Below are 6,204 nucleotides of genomic sequence, written 5' to 3'. Positions count from 1 at the left end.
TCAATTTTGGAAAATTCTTGACTATTATCTAGTTAAATATTTCCTGTGTCCCCATTTTATCTCTTTTTCTATCACTCTAATAACACATGTATTAGAATATTTTATATTGCTTCCCAGATCTCAGATGCTTTATTCCACATTTTTACATTGTTTTTCCCTTTTGAGTTTCCTTTTGCATAGTTTCTTTAGACCTATTTTCAAGTTACTTCCTACTGCAGTGTCCAATCTGCTGTAAGCCCTTTAAGTGACTTCTTCATTTATGGTATAATTTTTACTTCCAGCATTTCCATTTGTTTCCTTTTATAGGTTCCTTTACTCTGCTGAAACCCTCCATGTGTTGTTCACGCTGTACTCTAGGCTTTGACATATTTATCTTAAAGTCCCTGTGTAGTAGTAATTCTTCCATCTGGGTATGTTTCCAATGATGGTTTTCTCTCTTGACTTCTCGTGGGTCACATTTTCTTTTTACTTCATGTTACTTGTAATTTTTGGTTATATACCAGCCACTTTCTTTAAAATAACAGTAGAGATCAAGATCAAGAACATTTACTATTGCAGCTTTAACTTGATTCAGCTCTCCACTGGCCTTGGATATTTCAAATATAGGACTGGGACTTTCTCTTCAGTGAAGATTAGGACTGAACACTGGTGAGATTCCAGGAATCTCTCTTTACTTTACAGGTGAACTATCTGATTTTTGAGTTATGGGAAAGTTCTCTGTGCATTATAGGTTGGCTGTCAGCTTTCTGAGTCTTTGCAGAGTTCTCTTTGTTTTTTCAGTTCTGATCTTGCCTGGAGACACAGCAACTTTTGGAAGGCTGCTTCAGAATACTCACGTAGACTGGAGGGCCTCAGAGGCATTTCTTTTGGTTATTCTGTTCCACCCTCAGCCTTTGGAAACTTCCCTAGCACATTTAATCTACTAGAACAACTACGACAATAAGTTTGTTTAGATAAGAGTGATGCAGAAATGTGTTTTGACTGTTGAAATATAGAATCTGACTCTGAAGGGTACACATCAAGCTACATGGAGGTGAAACTCCATGAGAAGGCTGCCCCCTTCCTTAAGAGCACCTGTTTTCCCCTGGGGAATGTCTCCTCCACTGTGAATGGACAGATGAGCCTGACACCAAGGGGTGCTGTGCTGGTGGATTTCCTGCTACCTAGAAGGAAGCATCAGGAGAGAAAAGCATTACACTTAACACTGCTTTCTGCCCTTTGCTTTCACTGCTCCATTTCCGCTAAGGTGCCAAGCTCATTCCAGCTTCTGAGTCTTTGCCGTTGCTGTTCTCCTTGCCTGGAGTGCTGCTTCTCTAAACGGTCTGGAACAGGGGTCCCCAAGCCCCTGGCTGCAGACCGATAGGAACTGGGCCGCACAGCAGGAGATGAGTGGCAGGAAATGAGCAAAGTTTCATCTGCTGCTCCCCATCGCTCACGTTACCCCCTGAACACCCTCCCCCCAGTCTGTGGAAAAATTGTCTTCCATGGAACTGGTCCCTAGTACCAAAAAGGTTGGGGACCGCTAGTCTAGAATGTAAGCACCACAAGAGCAGAGACTTCATCTGTTTTTCTCATGGCTGTTTTCCTAGTGCCCAGAACAGTGCCTAGCCTATAGTACAAACTCAAAAAAGTGATAGTAACTGAAGGAATGAGCCTTTTTCTCCCCTTCCCCAGTACAACCAAGAACAGGCAGTTGACCTGGGTGATTGGCAATGGATGACTAACACTTGACATATCAGGCCCTTTCCTGGGATCCTTACTCTTGAGCAAAGGTGTTGGAGTAATGAGTGTAAGTGGGGGACATTGGAGGTCGTTCACTGCTGCACCTGTAAGGTGCCAGGAGAGCATATTGAAACTGGTCCTTCCTTATCTGTGGCTTTCGGAACCAGCCTCATTACTCTATAGCCTACACTTAGTATTTTCCCTTCACAAGTACCACCTGAATATAGCTGGACTATTTAATTATAGGAAGCTTTCATCGTTCTGTTTGCCTTTTGGTTTTGTTTCTCCTCTCCCTGGCTTGTTACATATAGTTACCCAATCCCTACTCTTTGACATTTTAGCCCATGCTTGTTTTTGCCAGGCGCCTTTTATTCTTTCCATCAGAGAAACTCTGTTTAACATGAAATGCATTTTTTAATAACTGGATTTTTGTATGATCATTTACAGCTAGTGGTGACCCTCAATGTCTTGCAGAAATAAAGGTTGAGAATGGCTAGTGTAGAAGCCAAGTTTTAGAAATTTTCCAGTACTTGTGACCATTGGAAGAAATGGCAGTCAACCTTCCTTCCAACCTAAATATTGTCTGTAGGCTGAAGAAAAACCATTATTCCAGAATAGCCATAAACTAAAAACCCTGGGTTGACTTTTTGGGAATATATACCATGGATGTTAGACAGTTTTCTTAGTAACGCTCCCCAGGCCCACCAGACTTTCTCCCCAGCATTCAATACATATGAAAACGTGCAGTAGCAGTAAACACTAAGCGTTTTGTTTAGACATTAAACTTTGAAGTGTTGCATCAATTTTTAATGTGCCAGCTATCCTTTAAAGGCTCTTCTAGGTTGCTGTTCTCTCTCAGAGAAACACTCGAGGGCCATTAGCCAAGCTCTCGGGTTACAAGGAAAAGGCCTACTTCAATGCAAACCCTCCTCAGCGCGGCTCCTGAAAGCTGATATGTAAGCAGAGGGCAGGCTGGCTCCAAATCACTTAAAGCCTCCATTTCTAAAACTGCATTCGCTGGAAAGTTGCAACCCCAGGAATTTCTTCAGTCAACAGAACTTAGGGCTCATTTCTTGCAAACAATTGCTAACTGGAGGAGAATCGTCTAGAACATGCCTGCACAGCAGTTTTTATTGGAATTAGGGGGCCAGGGGAGGAATGTCTCTGGAGCGAGGGTCACACCCTTGTTCTCCCCCAAACATGTCATCTGGCGAGTTTCTGCAATATTTGAGTGAGGAGCCGTGTCTTGACTAACTGGGCTTCTATGGTAAGTGTGGCCATAGATGGACATTCCCCACTGTTTATCCTTAAGTGGACCGTGGGTTTGTAAACAACGGGTGCCAGACAAAGTCAGGACCACGGTACATGACTTGGAATCAGTACTAATGGTGGAAAGGAGCACCTATTATGAACTTCATGCATGTGTCTGTTCATCTGATCCCCTCACTTACTGTAGTATTCAGTGCCTTGAGGCCAGAAAGCCCTTCTGCTGTGCTTCAGGAATCAGCCAGCTAGTATGTTTGAAACTTAGTGAGATATGGGGAGAGTGGTACAAGTTGAAGTTGGGTAGTCAGCCCATGGTCGCCTATGGAAGTTACTCTGTCATTGGCTTATGCACCCATCAGAATGGCCTCAGCCTCTTCAGCTACATCCTGAGAATAGGTAGGTTCATTTGAGCCTCAGAAAGTTCTGGAAAGCACATATATGGTACAGTTTCAGACCTTTGAAAGCTGTGCTTTAATAAGACTTTACTGCCAAGTTGTTTGGAACAGGAATGTGACAAAGGATTTGAAAGGCAGGAATAATAGACAATGGAATTGCTTGAAAGCTGCCTATTGAGACTTTGAGAACTTTGTGAATCAAAGGTTTCCTACTGATCGGCAGCTTTGGTACAAACTGAATATAACTAACACAGAAATGAAAGAAAAGTTTATGCTTTGGATATTCGGTCTGGATCTTCACTAACGACCCAAAAGAACGGGACTGTGGTTGAAAATTTATGACTCCTTTATTATGTGCCTCCGTTAGCTTCACTGTCTAATAGGGAAGCCACTAACCACATGTGGCTATTTAAATTAAAATTGAATACAAGTAGAAATTACTTCCTCTGTCACAGTACCCACATTTCAAGTGTTCAGTGGCCACATGTGGCCAGTGGCTATTGTATTGAAGAGCATGGTTAAGACTATGTCTATCATTGCAGAGAGTGCTGCTAGACAGCACTGTGAGCAATCATGTGAGGTTAAGAAACGGAGATGATACGGTGTTTCTTTGAAATGCCCTCTCCTGTTCCCTCAGGGGTTATTCCAAAACTTCAGCTCACACAAGCTTTGTAGCTCCTGCAAGCTTTGTACCTCACCTCTTCCTTGTCTCTTTTAGCAGCTGGTTGTGACTCCTGCCATGGAAAATAGACATTTGGTGGTGACCTTTTATCTCTTGGCTGTCTATCCATACCACCTGCTTCCTTGCATCTATACCTATATCCTCATCCTTTCTCAGGAAGTAAGCAAATCCCTCCATCTGTGGACTAGAATCAATTCTTTTGTCATATATATATATGTATACATGTGCATATATATATATATACACATAAGTTTATTCTTTTTTAAAATTTATTTTATTTATTTGACTGTGTGTTGGGTCTTAGTTTCCACATGTGGGATCTTTTGTTTACATATAGCTTTTTGTTTTGAAATATTTATAGATTCACAGGAAGTTTGAAAAAATGTAAAGTGGAGTCCTATATATCTTTCACCTAGTTTTCTCCCATGGTAACATCTTGCATAATGCTGATAAAATAATAAAATAAAATAAAGCCAAAATTCATCAACGTTGATACAATCCACAGAACTTATTCAGATCTCACCACTTGCATATGCACTCATGTGTATGTGTACATGTATGTGTGCCTATATATTTAAAACATTCAAGAAAGTTAATAATGTATTAATAATATAATAGCCTTTTGAAACTGGCTTTTTTTCACTCAGCATAATTCCCATGAAATCCATTCCAGTTTTTTTGTATCAATAGATGTTTTTGCTGAATAGTATTCCATAGTGTGGAAATGCCAGTTTAACCCTTTACCCTTGGAAAGACATCTGTTTGTATTTTTGTTTTCCCAGTTTCCAGGCTATTACAAATAAAGCTGCTGTAAGCATTCATGGTTTTGTTATATGGTTTTGTAACTGATGTGTAAACATAAGTTTTTATTTCCCTGGGATGAATGCCTAACTGTTCAATTGCTAGGCTGAATGGTAAGTCTAGAGTAGTTCTGTTAAGAAACTACTTCCCAGAGTGGCTGTACCAATTCACATTTCCACAGCAATGGATGAGTGATCCAGTTTCTCTGTGTCCCAGCCAGCATTTGGTGTTACTACTATTTTTAATTTTAGCCATTTTAATCGGTGTGTAGTGATATCTTATTGTGGTCTTAATTTTCATTTCTCTTTAACTTTTGTTAATGTGGTTAATGATATTGAATAACTTTTCATGTGCTTATTTGCCATATATCCACTTCGATGAAGTATCTTTTTATGTCTTTGATGAAACGTCTCGCCCAGTCTCTATTTGGATTATTTGTTGACTACTGAATTTCAAGAGTTCTTTGTAAGATACAAGGCATGTTTTTTCATACTCTTCACAGAGTCTTTGATGGAGAAAAAGTTTTGAATTTTGATAAAAGTCTCTCTCCTATATATTTAACTTAAATGTTTAATCTAGCCTTTCCTTTTTTTTTTTTTTAAAATCTAGCCTTTTCTATTGTACTTTTCCCCTTAGTGCATCCTGGTACATCTATCTCGAGAAATGTTTCTTTTCCTGTTATTATATCAGCTAACAATGACATAGTTTAGCCCCAAAGAGACACCTGAAAGTCATCCTTGGCTCCCTTGATCCTTTAATGTCTATTCTAACCACCCACCCAAATCCTGTCTAAACTTACTAAACATTTCTCAGTTTCACTCTATAGCGTATTTTTATCCTCAGTGCTGTTGTCTTAATTCAGTGCTGTTGCCTTAAATCCTTATTATTTCTTGTCAGAATCATTGCACTGAGTTTCTAATTATACTGCTGGCTTCCAGTCTTGCCTAGCATAAAGCCATTTCTATATTGCTACAGAATGATCTATCCCAAATGCAGCCCAATCATCTTATTCTCCTGCCCAGAAAAATCCTTAAACACCCTTAAATAGCTTACTAGCATATCCAGAATAAGTTTAAATTTTTACACATGATGTACGGTAGCTCTGTGGTAAAGAATTTGCCTGAAATGCAGGAGATACAGGAGATGCGGGTTTGAATCCTGGGTTGGGAAGATCCCTTGGAAAAGGATTCAGTTATTCAATTGCTGGGCTGAATGGTAAGTCTAGAGTAGTTCTGTTAAGTAATTATTTCCCGGAGTGGCTATACCACTTCACATTTCCACAGCAGTGGATGAGTGATCCAGTTTCTCTGTATCCTGGCCAGCATTTGGTGTTACTAC

This window comes from Budorcas taxicolor, chromosome 8, assembly GCF_023091745.1.
Source record: "Budorcas taxicolor isolate Tak-1 chromosome 8, Takin1.1, whole genome shotgun sequence".
Lineage (NCBI taxonomy): Eukaryota > Metazoa > Chordata > Mammalia > Artiodactyla > Bovidae > Budorcas > Budorcas taxicolor.
Note: the sequence above shows the minus strand (reverse complement) of the source record.